Source organism: Plectrocnemia conspersa, unplaced genomic scaffold, assembly GCF_051122295.1.
Source record: "Plectrocnemia conspersa isolate PC_06_02 unplaced genomic scaffold, ASM5112229v1 ptg000004l, whole genome shotgun sequence".
NCBI classification, from domain to species: Eukaryota; Metazoa; Arthropoda; class Insecta; order Trichoptera; family Polycentropodidae; genus Plectrocnemia; species Plectrocnemia conspersa.
Genome location: NW_028277168.1, coordinates 15,667,711 through 15,683,024, shown reverse-complemented (window position 1 = coordinate 15,683,024; position 15,314 = coordinate 15,667,711). Strand labels below are relative to the sequence as shown.

General features: G+C 29.0%; 1 protein-coding gene across 1 annotated transcript in view; it reads left to right on the top strand.

Annotated features, from left to right (window-relative positions):
- The window catches only part of sog (chordin short gastrulation), a 136,222-nt gene that overhangs the window by 82,843 nt on the left and 38,065 nt on the right, over positions 1–15,314 (top strand). The gene's annotated exons all lie outside the window — the stretch shown is intronic.

The following is a 15,314-nucleotide window of genomic DNA, read 5'->3' as shown; positions in this document are numbered from 1 at the left end:
AACATAATCCGCCAGTAAATCATAATGACTCTTATTATGCATCGAGATATGTGTCCTTTTTAACCCACGCACATACATAGTTGCAAACGAGAAATTAATGAGAGTATCGGTAATGCGTGCGCACTGCGATACCGTAGTCAGCTTCTTATTAAAGTATAGTAAAATTACAGTCGTTTATAACAATTATTTTATAATTAAAAAATAAACTAATATTCATATAAAGCATAAATAAATTATATGTTAAAAAATTTATGAGTTAAACTTTAACTCAAATATAATAAGACGTATCATATTTTCTCGCAATCATGCGTAGCGTAAAATTAATAAATTAGTATATATACGTATATTATAGTAGCAATACAAAATAAACCTATTGCAAAATTTTTTAACTGGAACCGCTGCGATCATTAAGGGGCGTAGGGATGGCGTAGATGAAATGTTGTAAAACCATCATGTTGTAAACAAGCCCTCTAGGGGCTAGTCCACAAGAACCTGTACAGAGTTATAGGCTTATTTTGGGATTCAACCGGCTAAAATCAAAGCTTTGGTAGCGTACCTGATGGAAACGAAGGCTCTCATTGTGAGCCAGGTTCTTCAATGATCGTTCTATGACGCCGGCTTTCTAGACTACTTAGATGCAAAAATCTCTTGTTAATTGCAGGTTTTTAGGAAACTAAAATTTTAGGGATTTAAATCATTAATTTATGAGTCATCCCTTATCTCGCCGCGCGATTAAAATTTCATGTTTTTTGCATCTGTTAAGAAATAAATATAATATTTTTTCTCTTTCTGTTCTTTAATGGGTACCGCTGTATTTTTAAGTACTATATATTATTAGTTTAGAGAAGAGGAGAGAGGGTAACTAAATAATTCTAAGAGCAATCACATGATAACTGACATAAACGTAGTTTCAAGATATTTAGACTTACCTGTATTTTTATAATATTTTTTTAAGGCATATGATTTTTTTATATGTAATATACCATATTTTTATGAAGGATTATGTATACATTTTGCATGTATATATGTTACGGTAAATTTATATTTTCACTAATATAAATATATGTTTATTAACTTAAGCTATAGTTAGTTCTAAAACTATTATTAGCTCATATTTGGTTTGAGCAATTCGTTTAGTATGGGTTTGGGTTTGAACAGCAAATGGACGTTTAGCAACTTTCAAATTGAGTTTCGCTCTTCTATTGACCAAAATTCGGTTTGAATATACTATGATCAGCCCTCTTATATTAGAAGTCCATAATAATAATAGTAAGAATAGCTATAATATTTTTAAAACATAGTGTGATATCGAGATGCTGTCTGTACTTATTCTTCCGCCTATTTCCTCTTGAGAGATGAGTTGGTTTAGTTTGTATTTTGGCATAATAAAAGTTCTAAAACTATAATTATTTTTAGAACTTTCATTAGGTTAGGTTTAGGTTTAAACTGCAGATGGACGTTTAGCAGCTTTCAAATTGAGATTCATAGATATTTAGGGACACTTATACCTGAAATACATCTCAAACAACTGTAGTTTAGTTCAGATTCATTATTTGAGGTCGGTTTTTACTTTCTTTATAAATATATTTTTGTTGTGATTCCCTTCAAGGAAACGGGCCCCGGGAATTTTCCCCCTCTCCCCTTCCCTCTTAGTAGACCTGCATATACATCTATACATTTATTTGTTTATTTTCTTTCTAAAGTAATTTTTGCTAACAAAAAAACGGATACTCATACTGAGCCAAAATGATAAAACACATTTATGACAAGAACATGTAAATACATAAGTAAGTTATTACTTACTATTTATCAGATTTTTTGATTATATGATACGTATATTTATAATATTTTGCTCTCATAAAAAAATGTAGTTAACGTGCTTTTACTTACTCTGTTTATGTTTTATGGCCATTTTTAGGCAATGCGAGAGTGATCATTAAAAGAGCACATGAAAAATAATTTGGTGGTTAATAAAACCTAATAATTTATATATAAAAATTAATAATTTTTTTGACGTCCAAAGCCATCATAACAAGGCAAAGAAAACATTCGCCAGAAGCTCTTTTAAAAGCTTTTTTTTATAGAAAAATATTATTTTCAAATATATTATTAAATTAAAGAGGATATATAAATAAGGCAAACCTTCAATATATCATAAGAGAGATGTAGTATTTTTCTTTAATTTCTAGTTGGTATCAAAGTAAAAAAAATATTTAGCCCATTATTTCATTGTTTTATAGGATATTGTAAATTGGAATATTAAGCTTCAAGAAATATACGTATAATTAAATTTAACATCATCATAAATAAAAAACAGTTTTATAAGTTACTTGCTCTTTTATTGAAAAGATCAAACAAACTTTCGCTTTTACCTAAAGCAATAATGACTAAGTTTGGCTAATCTCCAAACTGATTCGCCACACTCGACGCGCACTATTCATAAAGGTCGTCCGCCCTGCGTAACTCTGCTCGGTTATATAAAGTTTTTCAGAGGACATTTTTATATATACATTAATACGCGTCTGTGAACGCACACGCGCGGCTCAAAAACGTCGACTTTCACGCGCGTTCCGTTAAATTTAGCGGCTGAAATACGACGACAATGCGCCGGGAATAGTGCCATTTTAACAAGTCGGCCGACGCGTGCTAATATATATTATCCAAGCGTTGCGAAAATAACGTTTTGCTATATACGATGTGAAATATGAAAGCTCTAAATCGTCCTTGCGCACTTAATAATTTCGTTTTATAATCTTTCGCAAGCGTAGTTTATCTATCTGGGAGTCTCTCTCTCTCTTTCTTGGGTGCGGATATTTTCATTTTCTCAGCTCAGACTTTATCCATCTTTACGAGCGAGACGCTCGACGAGTGCGAACAACGTCTAAGTTATTCATTGCAGTTTTTCCGAGTTCTATTCTTAAACTCGCGACTTTGTGAATGGGCGAAAACTTCGCAGACCGATATTCGTTAGCCCTAACCAGTAAAAAAGTTGGTTTTTAGTTAGCAACAAAACGATATTGCAATAATTTGAACTAATGATTTCGCGTTCAATTGCATAAATAATGTTATATGATTTGCATTAATTTGCAATTAAATGCAAGGTTTTGCAACTTTGTGATATTAAATGAAAAGCAATAAAATATAAAGTAACGTTATACATATTATATCGTAAATTAAAAATATTTAATATCTTTAATCAGATATTTTATTACTAATTGAAAATTTTTTTTATATTTTATGACAACATATATTTAGAGCTTTTATTCTTAGTCATCGCAATATATGTTATTATACCTCATGAAAATAACCAATATATGTATTGATGGAAAAATATATGTTTGATAGAATATCAATAAAATGCTAAAGTTATAATCAATTTCCGCACTAGAATCTTATATTATAATTTAAATTACATTATTATAAAGCTACATAAACACAATTCTTAAGAGATTCAGAATCTATTTTAACAATAGATGTAAGAGTTAGTATTTCAAAAAGAGGATTTTTAGAGAAAAATGCCAAATAGAGCTGCATAAAAAAATGGATCTAGGCCAAATGTTTGAAAATATTCCTGGTTTTTTGGAAGGTGAAAGTATTAAATGGAAAAAAATTGTTTACGATTTTTTCAACTTCTCTATTCGTATAATATTTGTTATAGTTATCTTAGAACTACATTGATAATTGCAAAAATGTATAAGTACTTTCTGCAGAATTACTTCTGTCAGGGAAATTAATTATTATCCAAAGAGATATTTTATCCTTATCGTGTTCGGAATATGAAAAATGTAAAGTAGCGAGAGCTGTTATTAGCAATTAACTACGATTCTGTTAGAAATACAGGAGCCCTAAACTTCTTTAACTTGATGCTCTAGTCAATCGAAGTAGTGCTTCGATATTTATTCGCGTCTTTTATAATAAATCATCATCCTATTAAGGGTTGTTTTCTTCAGCGATCATTAAAATCTTTGTTTATCAATAATATACGTATTATTATAATCACATACTATGATATATATTACATATATATTTTTATTTATCAAATTAAGAAGTTAAAATAGCAATTTTAATTTACCATTAAATTAAAAAAATCGAGAAACCAGTATTCTTAGATGAAAGAATCAATGAAAGCAATTTATCCATTTAAAAGATGATTGCAACTAGATCATGTATATTTTATTATAAAAGCTTAATTCCTGGGAACGCTTTAGAAATATTGAGAATTGGTAATCTACTAAAATTTTGCAGCGGAGTTTAATGGTTTTATTTAATTGTGAATTTAGTATCACAATATCTTGAACACAACATTTATTTATTGCCAGATGAAAATAACTTAACAAAATATCATACATCGTTTATGATTAAGAGTCGAATGATCTAGTTTATAGTTTACTACTTTAATTGCTTATCAAAATATTGTTTAATGCAATAATGGTTTGGGTTAACGTATTTTATATTACAGAGATCAATTTACAATATGATCATACCTACTTCTAAAAAAGGTTATGCTCCCAATCATTACTTTTTTGGGCCAATTTGCTATGCATAAGTTTTTTTCAACAAACTATATGTAAATTATTTATAAAAGAAAAATTTTCATTGATGTTGGAAAATAGAGAAAGGTGACGCACTATTGGAAATATCAGATAATGTAATAAACGTCTCATAAAACTATATGATTTAATACATTACGGAAATTATTTAATTCACTGCGGAAATTTAAAATATTACTCTGTGTTATATGAAGCTTACTTCCTCGTCTGGTATCTACAATAATGCGTCACCTTAACAGAATCTTTAATTGGTGAAAAATAAAACTTTTCGTGCCGATTCGATAAATTCCAAAATGCAATCTCTGAACTAACGTTCAATGTCATAATTAAAAGCGAAAGGGCCTGATTAAAATGTTTATTATTGATATTACTATCTATGGTGCATTATTGTACATATTTTTCTTAACTTGCGGTTGGGCGCTGCTGAGGCGTCGACCGGCGTCGCGACGGCGGCTATTTGCGTGTCGGGGGCCAACGCCCTCCCGAAGGAATGCGCCCCTCCCAGCGCCCCCGAGACCCGGCACCGGCTCGGCAAAAATTCGCCGCGTTCCGTCGCGAAATTATCGCGTATTCGGGAAAACGTTACGTCGAGCGGGGGCGTGTTATTATCTCATCGTACGGTCTATATATTTTCAAAAAAAAAATTCAGTCAAGATATATTACTTGTTTATGTATGTGAATATACTCAAATTTTACTACTGCAGACAGTGCGTGAATCATATATTTTAAAACACATAGCACCATACAGTCTAAACTGCTAATTGAGAACTAAGAAGGATAATCAGAAAGTAAAGAAACAGAGTCCAGAAAATATTTCTAAAGCGTTTTATTTTGTGATTTACTTAAATACTCATAGGAAATTCCTTTATTTATGTAGTTTTCAATGATCACCATGGACTTGAATTAGTCTTGAGTATGCTCAAATTTTTAGCAGCTTAACCTAATATTCCATTAATAATTTTATAAAGACCAGGCACTGTTCTTAAAGATCGATCGTTAAAGATATTGTAATTATTTTTTCTATACAGACAACGCAGACACGCTTTTTTCATCAGAATTTGCCTATTCATAATGTCAATGTCTCCTATTTATTTTGCCCATTCTAGTATATTTATTTGTTGAATATCCCTCATATACATATATGTACGTAGGCATTAATCATACGAAATACGCAACAAACGTGACATTAAACCAAAAGTTAAATAGCTGTCAGATTCTGTGCTTTATCTCTATCGAAAGAACGAGAGATTATTAGGTTTGCTTTAAATAAAAATATTAATGAACAGAATCATTTTAATATATGTGCGAGGTTAACACCATACGTCGAATGATTTATCAATGATTAAATGATGTTAAAATTGAAGCAAATAACGGACGGCCATCAATGTTTTGAAATGCAGATTTGTAACATTTCCTATCTCTGAATTTAACTAAGTATATAAATAATTGAAAAAAAATAAGTAATTCTCGTTGCATGACTATTAAATAATTAGTCATGAAACATGGATTTGCTGAGATCAACCGTAATTACCTGAAGTTCAATTCTTATGTACAATGAGTAGATAGTTTCGTAAATTTGAAGATTGAGAGGCAGTTAATTAAACTAATTGTTTGTATTTTCTATATAATTTATTAACAATTTTAAACCTTCATAAGAATGGACAAACTTTGGAACATGCATTCTGGTTTTTGTGTAAAAGTAGTATAGATTTTCCAATTTTTTCATGGTATTTTTCTTTATTTAATTATTTTATTTAATCTTTATATACTGTGACCTAAGCTATGGAAATACAATTTTTATAGGGTGGTATGTCATAATTGTGCTTATTTTCATTAAGCCAATTTAAAAATAAAATTTCTATATCTTCTATAATGTTATGTATGACAAAATCTCTATTATTATTATAATTGGTATAAAGGCATGTAAAAGTTTGTAGTACTAAAACTTATAAAATAAACGTAGTGATTAGCATAAGAAGAAGATCAAATTTAAGTTCACCTATTAAAGTGGTCAAGGTGTTCTGTTCTAGAACAAAAGGTAAACAAAACACTTTCCTCTCGGCCCTTTCGCTTTCGACCCTGACCTTGCTCTGCGGCTCTTTTTTTATTTGCGGCCCGCGTGCGTAATCTCTTCTTCTGTTCTTTTCCGCGCATATTTCATTATTTGTCTCGTCTTTCGCGCGCTTTGAGAGATACGATCTGAAAGCTCGCGAGTTCCAAGCACAAGAATAGCAGCGGCGCGGCCGCCGTTTGCTATTTCTGTTTCCGATGCAATTTCTATGCACTCGGCCTGTTTTTATTTCGTCTGCGGACCGCCGAGAAAGCGGTCGTTCACACAAAATGTCCAATGGAGAAAATGCAAGAAATATAAAACCATAATACTCGTTTTTGAATAAAGCAGTAAACAGTTTATATCTAATGCAGGAGTAACATTTTTAGGAGTCAATAAAAATAATTTAATAAAAATCGTAATAGAATTGTTACACAGTTGAATGGAAAATATATTATGTATTTATTTTATCAAATAATTTTATCTGTATTTTAAATATACATGACATTCTTTATCATTTCTAACATTCATAAAAAAATTGTTCTACATTTGGAATGTTAATAAAAAATCGGTAATTCTGAAATACTATTGGTCGAAATTTCAGACTGTGGTTTTATTAAAAGTCTTTTGTAATGCATCTCATTAGATGTGAATATATATATAAATTATACATGTATATATTCATTTATTACATATACAAATATACTAGCTGACTCGCCTATGTTCCTAAATATGCTGGTATGCCACAAGACTCTATTTAGTGTTTTTATTTTTATGTTGTGATACAATATATTGTTTTTTTCGACCATCGTGGCACATTGGAGGCACATGTTAGGTCTCGATGATATTTAAATAAATAAATAAATAATAAATAAAAAATTAAAACAATAATTACACAAGTTAACAATCTAAACTTTTGCATTAGATTTTTATTGAGTCGATAAAAAGTTCAACAAAAGGTTTTGAAAGGGTAGACGATAAAAAAGACGGACCTCTAATCTAACATCTAAACAGCTTCTGGAGAGCTTAGGAAATTGAGTAGATCTACTTGCTAAACACATAAAACACACACTAAGCAATTATTTTATTTTATGCTTTAATGTAAATAAGTCGATGGTTTTTGACATATTCAGTACGAGGTATTATATTTTATATTTCTAGCGTGCGTAGATAAAACAAAACTAAAAGAACAGTCAGAACCATTTTATAGTTAATTATTTAAAACGTCTGTATCGTAGTATTGATTAATGTCTAAGATAACTGAATTAAATAGCGTAATGAAATCTGCTAATAAGTTCAATATATTAATTGGAAATCGAATAAAGGCACTTACAATAAGGCATTTGTATTGCTTGTTAATTGTTGAAGATCTACATAGAACCAGCTAATAAATTAAGTTTTAAATGCACTTTAGTAACTATTATATATAGTTAACAATTTATTAAAAAAATTATCGAAAATTAAAAAAAATGTTAGTAATCTGTGGAAAAAGTTGCTAAGATATATTATATTTTTAAAGATAAAAATGCATTGAAAATTGAATGATTGTTGTAAAATTAACTACAGTTTTATTTAAAAAATCTGTATATATAATTAAAATTCAATAAATAGCACATCTAATATTTTTAATCATTTTAATAGTACTTTTGAAGTTACGTACATATTCATGAGTAATATTTTAATAAACAACAATTGTATAATAAAAAAGCCATAAAATAGACTATATGTCATAATTGCACTTTTTTATATTATCTAATTATTATGTGTATATTCCAGACGGTAGGCGTATATTATGCGATTACAAATATTTATACGCGCTCAGTCAACGCGTTAATACAATTTAGGTGTAAATATCTAAATTTATATTACATAAACAATTTAAGTTATATCAAACGTTTCGCTTTAAATTAACCGTCTGGCATGTTCACGGCTCGCCAAGTCTGCTGACCTGGTTCGCCGGATTGTTTATGTTCTGACGAGATGAGCGATGCTGCCTGCCTGCTGCATACGAACTGAGTGGGCATAAAAACGATGCAGTTCGCCGGAAAGAGTATTTTTTTATTATTATTATTTTCATTCAAAAATATCAAGAGAAAGAGAGAGAGAGAGAAAAGGAGTTTGCCCGGTTGGTAAACTAACGAGCGTTTGTTTATATTTTTTACGCGTAAACAAATGCCAGGCGCCAATAGGCTATTATCGAATTTATTTACACCTTTTTTATTTATATACGTAAACATACACGCAATTCAACGTTCTGCTAAATTAATGCTGTCTTTTTTCTTTTCATGTAATAAGTTATGTGACAAAATGTATTTTTTGCTTTTGGACTAATTAATGGCTTTAAGTGTAATTTGGTTAACTTTACTTTTGTGTAGTAATGATTTAATAACGATATTTTACGTATAAAATCTTACATCTCTAAAATATATCGTAGTCATAAAATACTGAACAATTTAATGCTGAACTTTCAGAATAAGTTGTATCTGTATGTGGATGAATTGGTGAAAACTTAACATGTAAAGAAAACAAGAGACAAAAGAGAACTATGTGTATATAATATACTTAATTAATTATTTTAATGAATTAAAGTAAGCCACACAAATTTTGTGCTCTAAAATTAGTATACCATATTGTTAAGGATAAAACTAATATATTTTTTTATAACATTGACTAATTCTTAATTAATTGAATTTGTTTTAGCATTTAAAATTTAAAGAATATCTTTATTTTTTTAAGCTTTTAATGTATTAAAATATGGATGGCTTTATAATAGTAATATGAGTAAATCATACACCAACAGAAATGGTTTACAGGTAGATTATATTTGTATTATTATTAGTACAATATTTTTAAATGATTTTCAACCGCTGCATAATGAAAGGTGGGTACGTGGCAAATGTTTGAAAATATGCATGCTATTTTGGAATCTTTTAGATCGGAAGTATTTGAGTGGCAAAAAATTGTTAGCGATTTTGTCAACTACTTTAATTGCACTTATCTTTACAATAATAATTTAAAAACTGTATTACTAATTAGATAAAAAGAAACCATTCCGAGTGGTAATCAGCATACTGCAAAAATGTATGGGCACTTAATAGACACCTAATCTAAATAGGTTATCTTGTTCAAAATTTAAAAAATGTAACGTAGGAACAGAAATCAGAATGCTTAACATCAGGGGTGAAAATATAATATCCGGATATGTGGCAATATATAATAAAATCCGAATATGCAATGAGTCAACATTTATGTAACACAAAAAATATGTATATGTATTCACAGAGATCTCTATTTACACTAATTAAATTTTCTTCGAGATTCATTATTCTTAAAAAAAGTTTTTGTAGATATTAAAAAACATTAAGCCAGCTTCTGAAAATTTTTTAAATTCTTTAATATTATGACACAATTTCAGCATATTTTGCAATTTAATCTACATATGTCTTGATATATCAATGCAGGATTTTAGCAGGTTTAATATTTTAAGTGCATCTTTAAAACGTTGAAAAAAAATTAAATACAATAAAACTGTTTCTATTATCTTTAAAAAAATAAAAGCAATTTAATTTTATAAAATATTTATTGTTAAAGGATCAATTTAATAATATATTGTGGTTACTATAAATATTAGAAAACACATATACATATATGTGTTTTGTGATAATATTTTTTTTGGCATCGTAGTGGCGCCCTCGTCAATCGACGGCCTTAGTCATTTACCTAGTTTAAAGTCAATTTACAATGATGAATGAAATATGACGTTCTATGAAAACTCTTGTCTAGTTATTTTAATATCATTTCTCTGAATGTGATGATAAATTACGCTTACATGTAAACATCGTGTTTTCTTTATATTTATTATAACATTAGCTGTAAGATAATAATAATGGATAGATAATATATTACAATGTAATGATTTACCGTTTTGTTTTCTACTCGTGGATTTGGGTTATAGATTTTTATAGAAGAAATGGAAGATTATTGGGTTTTAATGTACATATATTTACTGTATCAACCAATCAACCAATAGCTTCCTAGCGCAATGTCATTAAATTGAACTAAAAAATGAAAATCAATTAGTGAAATTTAAAATGGTTTAGCTGGGATAAATTACTAGAGTTATTCTAATATTTTTAAGTACGCAAGTTGAACCAGTAAAATGTTCGGACTATGTTAAGAAAATCAGGACTTTTTCGGATATTTTATTTTATCATTTGGTAGTTGTACGATTCATGTGAATTTGAAACCATTAATTTTAAGTTAGTAAAATATAATTGCTATATATTATAGATATTTAAAAAGTAAAGGTATTTGGTATACATAAAAGTGACTTTTTACTGGTCACAGTTTAACAGTCATCAGTCTCTGTTACGTTATAGTGTTCGTCCATATGGGCTGCGGGGCTGCAGCCCTCCCAGTATAAAATTAATGTTCATGTTTTAAATATTTTTATGTATGTAACTTTGTCTATTATAATATCTTATATAGAATATGTTTTAGTTTTATTATAAATATTTTGTTCAATCTTTTAACTTTTATTGCTAAATTTTTACGGGCTTATCTGTATTTAAATTTCTAATCTCTATGCGAGAGGATAATCTACTGCTGAATTTCCGTGCCTGCTTCTTTCTCTTCATGGTAATGCTGTAAATATAGAGCGAGTAGAAATAAAAATCTTGATAAAGATATGTTGTTTACAAAACTGAAATATCGTATTGTAAACTCTAATGTTGGATATTTAACTTGTTGCATGGCTTCATGTAGTATAATAGTGTATTTACAAAATAATATTATAAAATGCTTCAAAAATATATTTTTTGATTCTCACTGTTTTAAAAGATCATAATGCATCTTCTAAGAATTTATTTTATGAAACCCCATCGATCGCGTTGAGAACGTCTGATCGCTCGGATGATCGACAACCACTTAACCGTAATGAATTCTAGCGAGTTAAATATAACCGTAAGCCTCGCTGTTTGACGGCGAACGCCGACGCGAACAATCCCGAGGCTATTTCGCGTCTTTCGACTTCCAAAATCGAATCTTGCATACCGTAAATAAGGCGTAAATTTGCCATTTTTACATGGCGTTCGTACATACATATATTTGCGCTTTCTTACTGAGAATTTCGACGGTTGCTACAGAGCCATTGCGCTCTTCGCAAACGGAGAAGATTGTCGCATCGTTTCTCTTATGGCTACAGACCGACTCCTAATATGGCATGATAGCCGGAGAACTTTTTGACTGGCTTATATGGCCACGCAGCCACAGAGCGTGTGGTCATTTTTTTCTTTCACGAATCCCGCAGACGCGGATTGAACTTATCGGGCCGTTATTGCCCGTAGTCGTCGCGCGAATTGTCGCTATTGTAAAATATTTTTTTCATAAATTAAAATTGATATACTACGGGAATAGCTCGTGGACTGTTGCTCGTCTTGGTTTTGCTATCGGTCAGTCGGTTACCATTGCGGATTTATACATGACCCTAATCGCAAAGATATGATTGGAATGTTGTGAAAATGTCATTGTTGCAAATCGTGCGCCCTCAGTTTGAAAAGTCGTTTATATTATTTCAATCACGATTGACTTGCGTTAATATAGAAGTGTTGTGAGTTGTGAGTCATTCTGACAATTCTGTTCTGTTTGATTAAACTAAGATATCGAATTGCGCATTACTATATAGTCTATGTATTTGTATCGGCATTTGGAATATATGACTGATCCATGATTCGTATCAAATCTGTTAATTCTTTGGACGCGTTAATAAGAAATAAATATTAAATTGTTTTTTTTTCAAATTAAAATTTTACGTTGTTTTAATTTTTATTTATTTTAATTTATATTTTATGTTTATTCAGCAAAAAGTTTTTTGTTTAAAAATATCTTTTTTATTTATTTTTGCGTCAAAAGATAAAAAATCAATCTGGCTATTTTAGTCGATTTACGCATTTAAAGAGTTTAAAGCGCGTATTGCATATAAAATTATAATTTAAAAACATTTTTCTTTATGTTTATAAAAAGTCTGAATATATATATATATATATAAATATATTGCTTATTATAAATTTGCCCAATTGATAAAAACGCTTGAGAATAATATCGCTATGTATAATACCAAGCAATATTATATAAATATATACGGTGGCAAATGTTAATTTTGACACATGCTTTTATTCGCGATGTGGCAGGCATCTTCGAGTACTAATCAAATGATTTTTTATGTTTCATCGCAGCATCTAGTCTTAATATTACAAACTCAAAATGACCCGACGTGTCTCAAGCACTTCAAAAATGAAGCAGTTACTTAAACATTATTTAATGTAGATTTTTTTATAAATTCATCCAGCTTTTTTTAAATATGTATATTATTTAATCTACAGATAACTTTAAAATAAATTAAAATTAAAATAAATCAATTAAAAAATGATAAAATATTTCAAATATGTATATATTAGCTATTAAAAATGGGTTTTGAGTCTAATTATAACAATATTTTTCCGAAATGTTTCAAAAATAAATCGACGATGTCTAAAACACGGATTAAGGAGTATTTACTGCTGAGACAATTAATACTTGGTTATTCATTTAATGTATTCAATTTAAAATGTACATGTTAATATTAATATTATTTTAAAAACTTTATTATTTTATTTAAAGATTAAAAAATTCAAGAAATATATAACGTTTATTGATATTGTTTTAAACAATGTTTTTATAGTGTACTTACTAAGGTTTTTCACTGTAGCAAATCATATGCTTTTTATAAGGAGCAATAAACATTATCTGCACTGATTTTGTGTAAAAAAACTAATGACTTACTTTATTTGTATAATAGTAACATAATTACTGATCATAAAAATATTTTAAAGCTAAAATATTATTTATTAGATAAATAATGATACTAAACCATTCATCTGAAAGATTTATCTAATATATGTATAGTTAGGAATTTGTCCTTAAATAATAAATTTGCATCTTTGGGATGGTATGTATGGCTTTTGAATATTATCAAGATTCATTTTAAGTGTTAAACAACACATTTTATACGAGGACAATAACACCAGTGACGTACGCAATATACCAATCGGAACCGACATGATAAAACGGCGCCGGCACTGGCGCCTCCGCCCACATTATGCAATCAGATGCACCAGTAAATTGGCAAACCTTATGTTTCGCCGACGGCGTGTGTCGCTATTTTGTGTGAGATGTGTATATATTTTTTGTGTGGCTCAAAATTCGAGCAAGGTCTGATTTTGGAACCGCTGACAGAGCAATCTGACACGCCGGCGCTTGGGTTTGATTTCACGCGCGTTCATATCGCCGGTGCACTGTGAGTGACAGTGGTTTTCAAATTTTGTTATTTATGAGTTAAATTGACCATAACAAAAAAATATTTCTAAGTAAAATAAACACGTAATTAGGTACACAATAAATATACAAGATTAGGTATAAATTAATGTCGATGCTTTGAATTTAATATTTGAGCTCGTATATATGTAAATCTCTGCCGTACTTATTGGCCAGATCTGCAGCTGATTCTTGTAAATAAGCACCACTCATAGATTTCAAAGACGAGTAATAGAGAAAAAAATATTCTTTTTATAAAATATATTTGTACATAAAAATTTAGAAATTTAAGAATAAAAGTAGCTTTCCCTTACTTTTTATAATGTATCTTTTTTCTTGATATAATACTTTTCTCTTACGTTTTCTTAAATATATATTATTATTCAGCTTTCTAATATTGTTATTAGGTCTTTGTATACTTTTTATATAATTTATCATTTCACTTGAAGCTTGACATTTTATAGTGCGCTAACCGTCCGGAATCCGTCACTTCAAGTTTACGTTTTAGGGTCAGCGAATGGCTCGTTTGCTAATTGATTTTAATGCAAGTGCTTGCATTATGTATTATGCAATTACGATCGTTTAACAAATTAATAATTGGATAAACGACGTTTTATTTTTTCTAAAACGCGTCTAAGAATGCTAAGCGGGAATTTATAGCTTGGGTTTTATATTTATTATATACCTGCGAGATTTTTGCTACTCGTTCGCGTTTATTACGCTTAAACTTTCTATTTGCTACCAAGAATTACGTAATAGTTTTTAAAAATGTTTTAATATAAAATAACCATATTTAGTGATCTTATATTATACTAAAACTACATTAAAATTCATTATTTCAAGATTTATTACTTACTTTTAATTGAAACGTTCGTGATATAAATTTAGTGTTTCATTTACATTATTAATCTCTTAAATAAATCTATCAATTCAATTGAAATCTTATAGCAAATGTATATTTACAATAATTTAATTAAACATAAATTTATATATAATATTTACATATTAATTGAGGTTAACGGCGTAAATAGCTAAGAAATATTCATGTATTTTGTATCAATAATTTAATGCACAATAATAGATAATTTATATTTTTATGCAAAAAAGCAATTAAACTAGTCATTATAATGAGACAGTTTCCATGTGTCATAGAATAAGTTATATTAACCATAATAGTAAATTTTAATCAATATTTTTTTATTGATAATGTTATTTTAAACTAATATCTCCTGACAATACAATGTGAAATTGAATCTTTTGAGCGAAAAGAAAAACTGTTGCTGAAATTATTCGGCAAGTTGTTAATATTGATATATACAGAAATCTCAAAATAAAATGTTTTAAAAATCTTTACTTGCTGAATA